Source organism: Electrophorus electricus, chromosome 9 (assembly GCF_041902795.1).
Source record: "Electrophorus electricus isolate QZ-2024a chromosome 9, ASM4190279v1, whole genome shotgun sequence".
NCBI lineage: Eukaryota > Metazoa > Chordata > Actinopteri > Gymnotiformes > Gymnotidae > Electrophorus > Electrophorus electricus.
In genome coordinates this window covers 15,829,945-15,843,908 of record NC_137505.1, presented here as the reverse complement: position 1 = coordinate 15,843,908, position 13,964 = coordinate 15,829,945, and the positions used below count along the sequence as shown (strand labels likewise).

The window sequence follows — 13,964 nt, the reverse complement described above, 5'->3', positions numbered from 1 at the left end:
CTTTCACAAACTCTCTCTCTCTCTCTCTCTCTCTCTCGCTCTCTCTCTCTGTCTCACACACACACACACACACACACACACACACACACACACACACACACACACACACACACACAAAGTGGAAAATGTGTTCTCATTGTGATTTTCAGTTTTAGTTTTATTTAAGGTAGAAATGTTTGCCCTCTGTATATTTATGGTATATAAAGCACTGAATACTGACTACTGAATATGCAGTTAGTATATCTACCCACTGCAGCATTACCTCTTTGCACTTGTTCATATTTAGTCATTAATCAAACATGATGGAATTGGGATGTACTTTGTGCCTTTACCACCAAGTATCTTGTACAAACACTTGCAAAACAAGCTTTCTACCTTCCAGACTTCGCCTTAACACCCTCGCCGTATAGCTTGAACCTCGCCTATGGACCTCAGCTTTTTGTGGATATTTTTCTAGACTGAACATTCCTGATCTAAGGTCTGATGGTAAAATGAGTCACAGGAAGAGAGACAGGTGGGATGAATTTAAAGCCATGCAGCCGGGGACCGATAGAGACCTTCCAACAAATCTCAGAGGCTGGAACCAGAGATTTGCTCACTTTATTTCTGATCCTGCCAACCCAATCTCCAAAGCCACCTCAGATAAATGGAGCTTCTGCACTTAGTGATAAGCTTTTAACTGTAATACGATTCTTTTGCCATGCAGTATCCTTGCTCGGGCTCTTCTCTAAGTTAAATAGTAGATTTGCTCTCCAAACTCTGAGGTAAACTGTAACGGCTTTCCCAGTCAGAAACACCTGATAGATATTCATAAGTATTCCACCAAGAGGGTGCTGCTGATAACCCCCCCCCAAAAAAAACCATCAACAACAACATCAACAACAACAAAAACTGGTGAATTGTTTTAAGCAGTCTGAAAAAAAAATCACTAGAGTAATCATACACTCAACATCCCTGAAAGATGAAAGCAATTTGCCTCTAAACTGTAATCAAGCTCTATTACACATGTCTCAGGTTATGAGGGTTGTTACTGGAGGTGGTGCAGGGATGTGTAAATAAAGAAAGAGAAAAGCAACTTTAATGCAAAAGTTAAAGTAATAATTATGTCTTAGATCCAAATATTTACTCATTGGAACTGCACAGTTGTATAATCAAGGCCAAAGAGACAGGATCTGTGCTAAAAGGGTTACAAATTACAATCCACCTAAGATGGATTGGCAAGTGTGAAAGTGAGAAGATAAAAACAAAGAAACAAAAAAAACCCAAAGAAACAAACAAAAACCCCCAAAGATCTTTCAGCCTGTGGAAGTGTGTGTGCAGACTGCTTAGAGACTTAACATGGATTTCAGGTGCAGATATGTTCCTTTCCCTCAGTGGTTCTCACTACCTTGCATACTTAATTTGCCCATGTCACTCTGGATCTAATTGAGTGATGGGCGGGGTGGGCGGGGTGGGCGGGGTTGGGGGTGGGGGTGGAGAGCAGTCATAAAGAATGAGAGAGAGCAGGGAAGACTGATGGGGGGGAAAGAGAGAGAGAGTTGGAGAGAGAGAGGGAGAGAGAGGAGATTGCAGTGTGCAGTGGCAGGAGTAGCCACTCAAATGACTACGCTTTGAAGGCAACAGCTACAAGGTAATTCAGTTTAAAGTCTCTTGGGAGAAAACAGAAAACTGACAGGGTGGGCTTTTTTTTGGGTGCTTTGTTTATCTCTTCTTATCCTCCTGCCAGGCTCTTTTTAGCTACTTCTCATTGGCTAAATGGACGCTAATGGTTTCTCTGTTGGGGCTGACCCTGGGGTTTGATTTCCAGTTCGGCTGAATGGTAAATGAAGGAATGGACACCTGTAATTTATGACAACCTGCTCCCACATGGCAGAGGGGAAAACAGCGGGGTTGGCGCTTTCCTGTTGTCCTCTCACCCACTCACACCCATACTCAACACACACACACACACACACACACACACACACACACACACCCTCCACCCCACACACACCTATACACACACTACAGAGCATAAATGACCACAGCCTGTAACAACAGGCCATACTCTATATTATTACCAGCTAGTGTGGACTGAAAAAAACCACCTTATTTGAGGCTGATTCATTCATTAGAGAATAAACACATTAGAAATAATATTTTTAAAAAGTAAGTAGTAAAAATATTCTTTACTGTGCAATCAACTTAAATGTCTCCAATTTGCAGCTTTGTTATAGCTATATAAAGCAAGCTAACTGTACATGATAGGGTATGTGATGCACTGATATTTCTGATAAGGAAATTTCATCTTACTAAAAAAGAATAAGGAGAGCAAAATATTAAAGAATAAAGACAAAACTCAAAAAACATACAAAAGAGGCTGACTTTGGTCTGATGTATCCTTTAAAAAGTCCCTTTCTATCGCTATTACAGATTCATGCATTTATTCATTTGTCCTGTTACAGAGTATTTGGGATGTGTTGGAAAATTGGAGATGATATTGGGATTTAGTGGAATCTGCTTCCATAAGGAGAATGAATGAATGAATGAATGAACAACACAGTGAGCATTTCACCTGAACCATTTTACTTGAAACATCTTATTCAGAACGGAAAACGGAAATCTCTAAAAGCTGTCAGCTGTAGAATACCAGTTATTGCACGCACTTGTCATGCTCTTAGCCTCCTTGGTCTTGGTCCTGCTTACTGCCAACCTCCCCCCTTCCATGAGAGAAAGAGAGCAAGAGAGAGGGAGGGAGGGAGCAATAGAACAGGGCGGATGGGGTGGTGGTGGAGCGAAAAAAAAAGAGTTAAAAAAATCAAACATCGGTCACCGTGCCATTTGCTACCCCACTAATAAGAGCTGTCAGCACAACATCTACTTATAGTAGCACTCTAATGCAGAGATGGATCGATAACTGGAATTTCAAAGAGAGAGACTGTGAGCAATTCAGCACGCACACACGAGTGTGTGTGTGTGTGTGTGTGTGTGTGTGTGTTCATGAACCTATTCTGGATTCTGTCAACTCTAGATCCTGTTCAGCGGCAGGAATGGAGGCTCCCTTTTGATGATCCAAAATGGACTCACTGCTTTGAACCAAAATGGTTGTACTCCCTTTGAAGAACTGATGTGGCCCTCTCTGAAGACACAAAACAGAGTCGCCTCAGACAGCTCTGAAGACTTGGGGTGGTGTGGTCATTCCACTAGTTTTCTGGAAGCCCTGTAGAAGTTACCATTTTTTTCATCCCAGGCATGAGAAGCTGATACTTGTACTTGAACTCTAGCTTGACCACCAGCTAGATCAGGTTTCACAGCAGGCACAAGTGGGCACACCAGCCCAGAACCCAATTAGGATTTGGTGTCATGGTGTTGACGTACGAAGGACAAAACGGTGGGAGCATGTGTGTGTGAATGTGTGAGAAAGACGAAAGACGAACAGGGGTGCTAGGAGATGACAGACCTCATCACAGGCATGATGGAAAGATCTGGAACACATGGTGCAGTGCTACATATCTTTACAGGCCATACTTTGAAGAGGTCAGAGATCAACTGCTATATGCTTGCATGTACACGACATATGTCCATAGATGCTTGAAAATTTTGATTTTGGCAGCCAAGATTAGCACATACTTAATTTCAGCTTCATTTAAAAAAAAAAATCATGTCTACTTTAAGACCAAATACCTTGCTGCAGACAACGTAAAGCCTTAGAATCCTTCATAATGACAAATTGCACAATACTGTGTAATTAGCAAACAACTGTCAATTGTCATATCATTTCTTTATGTTTTTTTAAATGACATATTTTCCTCATAAATATCTCATTTGCTTCATAATTTATTGTCAAAACAAATTGAAACTCCTACAGCTGAAGAGGCACTCTGCATTTCACATACAGTGAGAAATATTTTCAAACTTTTGACATTGAAAAGGTAGACCTCCAACTCTCAACCAATGCTGGCCAACATGGAAAAAAACCAACAAAAATTAGGTGAGTCATTTAAATAATTAGAATTGTCTAAAATGTACTGATTTATGTTATACAATGTGTGTGGGTGTGTGTGAGAGAGAGGATGTTAAGTCCTGTAAATGCCCGTTTGAACACTGCTTTAAACACAGTGTCAATTCCTACATTGTAAGTGCAGTAGACAGGTGAATTAGCTCTCAAGTCATATCACATCACAGTCTCACCGTAACACCTCTATTCTTTTTCACTTTTCTCTCACACTTTCCTTTTTAGGTAAGTTTTAATCCCAAATACTACGTTAAGAAACTGGGTTAAATCTTATAGAGAGAAACAAAAAAGGTTCGCACACCCTCACCGGCATGTGTTTATTTATACTTACATTACATTATTAACTTTCTAGTTTTGGCAGAAACATCAATATTGTATTTGACATTATAGGCTGACATGCTTTGATTTTGTGAGAGACTGATATGGCATGACTGCTGACAGCTCTCATGTTTATTCACACACACACACACACACACACACACACACACACACACACACACACACACACACACACCTATTGTTTGTGAGAATCCACAAAGAGCCTGCAAATTCATTCGCTTTCTGCAGACCACACACAGGCAGCCACTCCCACTTGGAGACAGGCATGCACTCACGCTTAAACGTGCCCACCCACCATCTTCTGCTGTGCTGCTAATAGCAGTGTTTGCATATAAGACCTGAAGAGGTTTGGAGAAGGGCTTGCAGTAATGAAGTCTGATCTCATTAAAAGATACAATGTGTGTATGTATGTACGTATGTACGTAAGTGTGTGTGTGTGTGTAATGGTATGGTTAGCTATTGTGAATATGCCTATTATTCTGGAACTGTGGTGTGTTGTTTTCAGAACGTATATGATAATGTCAAATGCAACTAATCTGTCATTGGACATATCATTATCAGCTAAGGGTTTCATTATTATTTAAATATTTTTAGCAGTTTGTTTGAGTTTTAATTATTAGTAAATGCTGAACTGTTTCAAACTGAAAGTCTCACAGGTGCTTTGTAATATTTCTTGCATGGACTGTATTGATTTAATCTCTTAAACATGCACAACAAAAAAATAATTTTGATGTGTTAAGTCCACAGAGGGTTTAACATACACAGACACACAAATACACATACCACACACACACCCACACAAACACACACACCTATACACACACCCACACACACTCCTTCTCGTATAATTGAACACATTTAAATAACCCTTCCACCTCTGCTCACTCAGTGCACAGATTTCATGATCACATCAGCATGGATTCTGGCCTTAGGGCAAGCAAGGTGTAGAAGTGTGCATGTCTGTACAAGTGTGTGCATGGGTGGGTGTGTGTAGGTGGTGAACGGTGCAGCCAGATATCCGCTGTAAAACCTGTAGAGTTTCCTGTTCTGATTGCCCTCATGAATGTTTGCCTGACCAGTGGAACTAGGGTCCCTGGGCTGGAATAATTTAGGAACAGTCAGAATCAGCACAGCTGTAAAATGTGCAGGTCTTCCAAAGTGTGGAATAGGTGTTGGATAGAGAGATCCCAAAAATAAGAGCCCTAAAAGTTCAGTGAGACATTTCAATAAAGGATCTAAAATTACCATGACAACAAAGGTTTTTAGAAAATCTTTAGAAAATTTAAACTGCTAGATCTGCATCTTAAGCTGTTGACTTTTTTGTTTTTTGGAGATTTTCTTTCACCACATTTGTGCCTCAGGAAAGCATTAACAGTAATTAAATAGTCAAAGTTCAAATTATTCAGTGGATTATTGTGTAAAATGTTGGCAAAATGTCAGCTCCTTTAGAGACTTAAAAAAAAAAGCTGAGTATGTAAATAAATAAATGAATAGGTCCACTTTCCTTGCCTTGTTCTCCTGCCTTTACAGTTGGAATTCACAGAGTATGCCTGTTTGAATGATGCTGGGTTGGAGAGTGCCTCTTATGAGTGAAACAGTCATTGCTTAATGTCTTAGGCTGCAGCAGGGAGTCGATCAGAGTGAAACAGGGGGTGGGAGACAGATAAAGAGCATCCAACTAAGGCCACACTGATCAGAGACATGCTCATCACAAAGGGCCAGAACCCCAGACTCTCACTCACACTGCTCACATCGCTCCAAATGCATCCCATCAAAAATTCATATTTCTCTGAGTGCTGAGCGAATGTGGATATGATAGAGAAAGCGAGAGAGAGAGGCCTACAGAAAGTCTCTGAAAGGCTAGCTGAGAACCACAAATGAAGTAATCGAAAGATCTTGGGCTTCTGGAAATAGCCAAAATGAAACTTGATCTGCCTTCATGCACCACCGACCAATGCTTTGACACTTTCATCCAGGGACAGCCAGGTGCATTGTGGGTGATGAGTTAGGAAGGAACACTCTAACAACATCAAGAGGACCTTTAAACTGAGAGCGAATGGAAATGGAATGGGGAAAAAAAAAGAATATGTGCAGGATAAACCTAAATGTACTGCTCTGCTTGACAACTGGATTTTTCATGATCTGGGGTTATCACGTAGATAAAAAGAACTGAAATCAAGGATTTTATCTTTCACAAATGTTAGCATAGCCAACACCGAATGAAAACATCTCGGCACCAGTCCGAGGAGCAATTTAAACAATTAATTTAATTTCAAATGTTAACCAGCTCCCTGTTGCTTTGATTTCTTTTACTAGCGCCACATATGTCTTTAAATGGGATTTTCTTAAATGAAGAGTGGCTGAAGGTCACAGAAGTTTAAAAGGGGACACAGAGGTATTGCTAGATGGGAACACCTTCAATGCCTTTTCCTTCCCGAGGTGACGTAGGGTTGGTAGGGGTGGGGTGTAGGTGAGAACACGAGCGATTGGGCCTCAAATGAACGGAACCGAGAGATGCACACCCTCGTTAGAACAGAAGAACGGAGAAGGGGGAGTAGAGGACAGCCCCCCGGAGAATGTCCGTGAAGCACAGGAAAGTAACTCAGAATGATGGATGACAACATTTAGGAAGATGGAGTGCTTACTTACACCACTCACTGAATCTGGTTATGAGAGCTGCTGTAAATAAATAAATAAACAAACAAACAGAAAACAATCCCAGCAATGTAAAAGAAAAAAGAAAATGCAAATATATCCAGATCACTGGTAAAATCAGACATAATTTGCATATAATTTGGCAGTGTTTGTTGTTACAAATGGATTCTGGTGTGAATTGGATTTATATGACTATAATAGTCACATTTTATGCATGGCTCATAAATATTAAGTGAAACCATATGAATGCATTTTAGATTTGATTTGCTTATTACTGTTTACAAATACGTATTTGCATGGGTAGAATTTGAGGCATTTGTATGTGTTAGTGTTGGAGTTATGCTACCTACTCTTTCTCACTGGCACATTCGCATAAGTGAATATATTCCGCCAACAACAGAGTGCGACTGTGAGCCAAGCGGGTGAACGTGTGCATAAATCTTCCTCACACACACATCCCTCCATCTGGAAGAAAGAAGGCTAAGGAGTATGTACAATTTACTTCTACCCTTACAGAGAGCACGAGACAGGGAGGTGATGGAGAAATAAGGAAATGGGTAGAAAGTGGTTTTGGGGGATTAGAAGAATTTGAGATGACCCAGATATGAAGTAAGATCATGCGTTTAAAAAGTATTTAGCGCTTTTGCAGAAAAGAGAAATCTGGACACTAAAACCTGGGCGGGCGGGGGGTGTCTTGGGTGTAGTGTGGCGGGGACATTTGTGTGATTGAGTGAGCAATGTAAAAAATATTTTAATTACATAGTGCAAAGTTCTGAACCTACTTGTGCTATATATTGCACAATTTTGATACCACAACCCTCAGAATGGAAAGTGCCCCCTTCGCCTGTGTGCCACTGTTGCGGAGCGCACGCCAGTCCATTTCACTGTAAACGATATGTGTCCCGCTATTACCTCCGATGATAAATGTCTCCCAGCTCAGCCAAAGAATGCAGAGGATCACATTGCAAACCAGTGATTTAATTTCCCGTCAGAGGGGCTGCTGCGCTTTGCCCAACACTTATCCAGATTTACTCCGAACGCCACATTCATATAAACACAAGCTTGTCATGAGACATGGGATTTGCATCTGACAGTTAAATTCACAAGGGAATGTGTTGGGGGAGGGGTTGGTGTTGAGCTGAATGTCATAACTACTGTAAATACTGATTTAAAGCAATTCCTCATATATTATATGCACTTAACCGTTTTAAAAACACAGGATATAGATATTTGATCTAGTAAACAAACAAACAAACAAAACATTAACAACCCACAATTGGTTGGTTTCATGGTGCATTTCATGTTTGTACACTCACTAGTCAGTGTAAGTGTAAGTGCTGGTAGTGGTGGTGGTGGTGTGTGTGTGTGTGTGTGTGTGTGTGTGTGTGTGTGTGTGTGTGTGTGTGTGTGTGTGTGTGTGTGTGTGTGAGTGTGTGTGTGTGTGTGTGTGTGTGTGTGTGTGTGTGAGTGTGTGTGTGAGTGTGTGTGAGTGTGTGTGTGTGTGTGTGTGTGTGTGTGTGTGTGTGTGTGTGTGTGTGTGAGTGTGTGTATGTGTGTATATGTGTGTGTGTGTGTGTGTGTGTGTGTGTGTGTGTGTGTGTGTCTGTGTTTGTTTCAAGTGCCATAACGTGACTCAGTCATCACTGGAACCCTTGGCCCCTAGTCTTTGAGATATGGTGCCATGGCAATGGATAAATCATAACAATTATGAGCATAATTTAGGTGTCAAAGGGTCAGTTCGATGACTGGAGCACTGGGCATGAAACATCCTCTGAGTGCTGTCTCTTTTTCCAGAAGGTCAGAACTGGAGTTAGTAAGACACAGACACCTCCACACTGCCACAATCACACCTGTGACTGACAGTATAACATTTGTATAACTGACAATTACATCATGGGGTCATGATACTGAAACACAGAGGTGATACCTTGCCTTGCACAAACACTACAGAAGAGGGTTTCTTTCTTTCAGAACTTGCAAAAGGTCAACGTTGCAGTCAACCTGTGTTTCCTCTCTTGGTTCTCCTGGTCAACACTGTTTGCACTATTGTCTTTTTAGGCTGTATTATAATGTCTAATAACATCTAATGTCTAACTTTATTAGAATATGCACATGCTTATCCATCATTTGTATTTACTATTTCTTTTTTTTTTCTACAGTTACTGGGTATAGCTGAATGATTATACATTTTGACCAACCCGTTGCATACCACAAATAAATATCTTCATGATGTGAGAGGAAACAGGAACTGATAGAATTTTCACAGTGTCAACAGACTGTGTTTCATCTCCATTATATGACTACTTACACAGAAGAGGTGAGATTTCTCATAAGCTGAAAGGAAAATCAAACCAGGAGTAATAAATAAATAAATAAGAGACAAACAACTCTTTTCAGTAACATCTTAAAACTTCTAGCTCTTCCCACTATATCTCACTCTATATAGGTGAAATAGAAATAGAAGCACAAAAGCAATTTTAACTCTAACTCCCGGGCAAGACCAATAATCCTCCACTAAAATCCCTGGAGAGGAAAGTATGATCGAACGTACACCTGGGACAGAGAGAAGGAGGGAGAAAGAGAGTGTGAAATAAAAATATCAAAGAAAGAAAAAAGATATTTTCTCTCAGTGTACATGTGGACTATCACAACCTCTGAGCCATGTGCCTTTATTTTAAAAATCATTATTACAACTGAATAAATAAGTGAGAGAGAAAGAGAGTTTGAAAGGGAGAGAGAGGGTGATGGAGTGAGGGAGAGAGAGAGGAAATATGTGTGATTTGAAATTATTTTCTTTCAGCCTGTATATTAACTGCATACATTCGAAGGGTCAATGACCTTCCTTTTTCACCTCAACTGGTTGCCAGAGCAACTACTGGAATGGGAATTAGTCATTTGAAATGTTCAAATTCATTGGATAGGAAAGTGATTGCAATACATCAGTATCAAGCTTATCTTAACAAGTCCTGAAATCAACCGGGTTTATGACTGATGCATAAATACACTGGAAAGGTTCGTGTATAACACCGAAAAGGTAGCATCTACAGGGTGCAATCAGTAACAAACTCATCAACCTTGCTGCCTGGCTTCAACAAGGCAAAATGATAGACAGACAGATGAAGACAGACAGAAGTGCCTCTGCTTGTATCTGCTGGATGAAAACTATACATGAATATTAAGTATTAGCAAGCAATTATATTTAACAAAAATGTGTTCTATATGCTCTTTTTTATTAGCACACCCCCTAGTGGTACTGAGATATGTTCCTCTCCAGGGCATTAAGCTCATGCATTTATCAAAAGGTTAGGATTGTTCCTTCTGTCATAATTATTTTAGATATAAAATACAAATATCCATGGTTAAACCACTGAAAATACTGTGATAATATAGTAATAATGAATACATTATTTAATCAGATGCATAAAAAGCAGTGATTCAGCTATCTTGCAAATGTAGGCAATATATCTGCGTGTGGTAGAACAAGGTTTCCCACACAATACTCCTTATGGTTACAAGCAACCTGTTACAGCAGTACAAATGAGTCTTGGAAATGTTTATGGCAAGGGCTTAGGGAACCCCCCCCCCCCCCAAAAAAAACAAAACAAAAACAGGATCAAGTAAGTCTCACATCAACTTTACAAAGGACCAGGAAGAGGACCATTACAATGGAACAAAGTTATAGATAAAAATGACCAGATGCAACACAGTCAGAGCTTGTCACTTTTTAGATGGTCATTCCAAAGACCTTGGGCATACTTGAAGAAAAAACAGAAACAAATCACAGTAAAAACGTGTCAGAGTAGTAGCATTTGAAGAAAGGGCAAAGGGCATCACTTATGAGGACTGCACAATAGCTCATATCAATGAGCAATTAGCAACAGGACCTATGTCATGAAACTCAGTGGCAGTGCTGGGACCACCTGCGCTGCTCTTTCTCACGTCTTCCCTGCTACAAATCCCACCTGATTCAGTTTATCAACTAATGGAGAAGCACTTCCATTTCAGAATCAGGTTCAGTAGAGCAGGACAGAACATGAGAGCCGAGCATGGGCATCGGAGCACCACTGGCGTACAAGACTCAGAAAACCAGGCAGTCTTAGGCTGTGGAGTGCTACAAGTCTGCAAACTTCAACCAGAGGAGGCGCATGGATCCTGCGGCAGCTGCAGAGCACTTGAACCGTGCGAGGACAGACTGTTTCCATGGACACTGAAACGACAACCAGATGCTTGGCGTCAGCCTTTCCAACGGCAGCCATTTTGCTTGAACATGTGTGTCTTCCACGCTCCGCTGCCTCTGAAGCCTGCCACAGCGGAAAATCTATTTTGCTAAGGTTGAAGGTCAAATGCAGGTAAAAACAGCTGACTTGTAGGCTGGGTAACCACTTTGTCCTTCCTCAGGCCTTTTGCTGTTTTTTTTTTTTTCGAGTATAGCAAGCCTGAGAAAACACCACCATGCTACTGTTGAAGACATGGACAGCCCTCGAAAATAACCCATACCTCAGAGTACCTGCCAGAACACACTGGCATAGCACAGGCCGTGGTGTTCTCACTTTCAGTTTCTCTATGCCAGGTAAAACATAAACCAAACCACTTGTGATGCGTGCCGGCACTCATTTCTGTCTCTCCATGGTTGGGCTCATTCTTATCTTTCTCCTTTTTGCTATGGTATCTCCGCTTGAATGCATTCAAACAGCCGGTGCCTTCATCACGTGTCCAGATCGCTGCTTCGCTCTCATCCTGGAAGGCAAAGCCGGTATTGGGACTGCCAGGTCGTAACTAACAGATATAAGAAAGCATTAATTAATTTTACACCCTTTGAGGATTGGGCCAGCTTGTCAGAATGTTTATCTGTTATTTCAGCACTGTTGTACTCACTCATTTTCCCCCCTCCTTCCTGATTCTCTGTTTCAGGAAAATAAATGAAGAGGAGAAGCAGGAGGATCAGACAGATGCTGATCAGGGATGAGCACTGGAATACTGATTCCATTTTTAACAAGTGATTGGTTTGATGGTTTTGGAAGTTTAGAATAAAATACTCATGACAGTAATGCATTTGTCATCTATGTACTATCTTTAGTACTTTAGTACTACTACCGCAATGATGAATTAACAGTTGTAAACCATTAATTTCAAGAAATGTCACATGGTGTTAATAAGTCAGCGCTTAAGATGGCCCCAGAGCCGAGAAAACACTTTGCTTATGGTCATACTCAACATTGTGAGTAATTCCTCAAAGTGACTGAGAGTGGGTGAAAGCATAATGCTAATGTTTTTGATTCCTTCGTCAATATAATGCTCCTAATGACCTCACTAGTTGTATGGTTATTTATTTATAAGTCCACAACATTTTAAGTTCCCAGTTCCTCTCCTGTTAACAAGCAAATTACAGCTTTGCATACAAAAAAAGCAGTAGAAGAATGAATGTTTGTGTGACTGTATATATTTAAAAAAGTAATAAACTCCCCACTCACCCTCCACCGTGCAGTCTTTTACCTTCATGCTTGGGTCCCTTACCAGAGGCCTGGGAGCTTGAGGGTCCTACGTAGTATCTTAGCTGTTCCCAGGACTGCACTCCACTGGGCGGAGACCTTGGATATTGTTCCTGGGATCTGCTGGAGCCATTCTTCCAGTTTAGGGATCACAGCCCTTTGCATTTCTAAAGCTTTTTGTGTTCCTTGTTCCCAATGTTGCTGTCACTTGGGATTGCTGCATCTATCACCATGGCCCTCTTCTGCTGTTTATCCACCACTACTATGTCTATTTGGTTATTCATTACCATTTCTCTATCTGTATCTGGTGGTTCTGCAGGAACTTACCATGGTCATTGTCCATCACCTCCCCATGCTCAGCACACATTTCTGTGTCATAAAGGGAATTAACTACAATTTACTACAAGTTTGTGTAAAACACAGTGGCTCAGTGCACATGCAAAGACACACTGTAGGCCTGTATCCCAAGTGACATGAAATGTTAAGCTACTTATGTGTGAAACTGTTTCAATAACTATGATGAGAGAATATATCTTTAATAAGGGAGTATTTTCAGTTTCTAAATAATGGTCTAGATCTCTTCCGAAAAAAAAAAGAACTAAGAAATAGATATAAGGTACAAACTAAAAGCCAAAAACAATGCCTTTGACATTACCAAAGCACAGTTACAAGCTACAATACTATTGGCTACAGCTACATGCTCTAAGAGAAAACTCTTGCCTGTGAAACACAGGGTGGCAGCATTAACAACAGACATTTTGGTAAGCGCCCAGAGCATCATATTTATCAGAAGGCCTTGAGAATTTGGGATAAAGTACATTCACACAAGACGTGCTAGGACATTAATTCAGATCGGCTGTTATCTTTCCTCCCACCTCCACTAACCATCACTTTATGAGACACATCGAGTTTGATCTGTCTTAGTTTCTCAGGCTGCAGACAATAGTTGATATGAGTGGCTTGGCTATGCTCCACCACAATGAACAATTTTCTCATTTATATTTATTTACATTTGGCAGACCCTCTTGTCAAGAACAAATTCCATATTTATCAGTATGGCATATGTGTGTGACCTTGGGGTTACTAGCAACTCTCTCTACCAGCTCTACCACTGAGCTGGAGAAGCTTCCATTCCTTTCTCAGAAGATAAAAAAAATCTATATATACAAATTAAAGTTTAAACAATGTCATAAGTTATATCTGGACATATATCCACCAATTATTATTATAAACTGTTTGGTTTAGGACATTGCCTAGGCTAAAGGAACAGATATTAATGAAAGAAAACTTCATCTGTTTTTTTTTTTAAATAATAAGAAAGTTTGAAGCTAACTCTATTTTATGGAACAATGGATGTGTTAAAATTACAGGAAGATCATATAAATCCTGATAGAATGGTATTCTTATCAACTTACATATTTTGTTTATTTGAAATATTGTGGCACTCAAAGCACATTTCTTGGTGAATTATAATTCAAATATGTGTT

The 13,964-nt window shown here is 40.4% G+C and overlaps 1 long non-coding RNA gene across 1 annotated transcript; it reads left to right on the top strand.

Annotated features, from left to right (window-relative positions):
- Positions 1-11,279: 11,279 nt before the first annotated feature.
- LOC145659312 (uncharacterized) lies at positions 11,280-12,407 on the top strand. Its single transcript, XR_014125398.1, has 3 exons — positions 11,280-11,558; positions 11,682-11,757; positions 11,900-12,407. It is a non-coding gene; the product is annotated as an uncharacterized LOC145659312 (long non-coding RNA).
- The last annotated feature ends 1,557 nt before the right edge of the window (positions 12,408-13,964 follow it).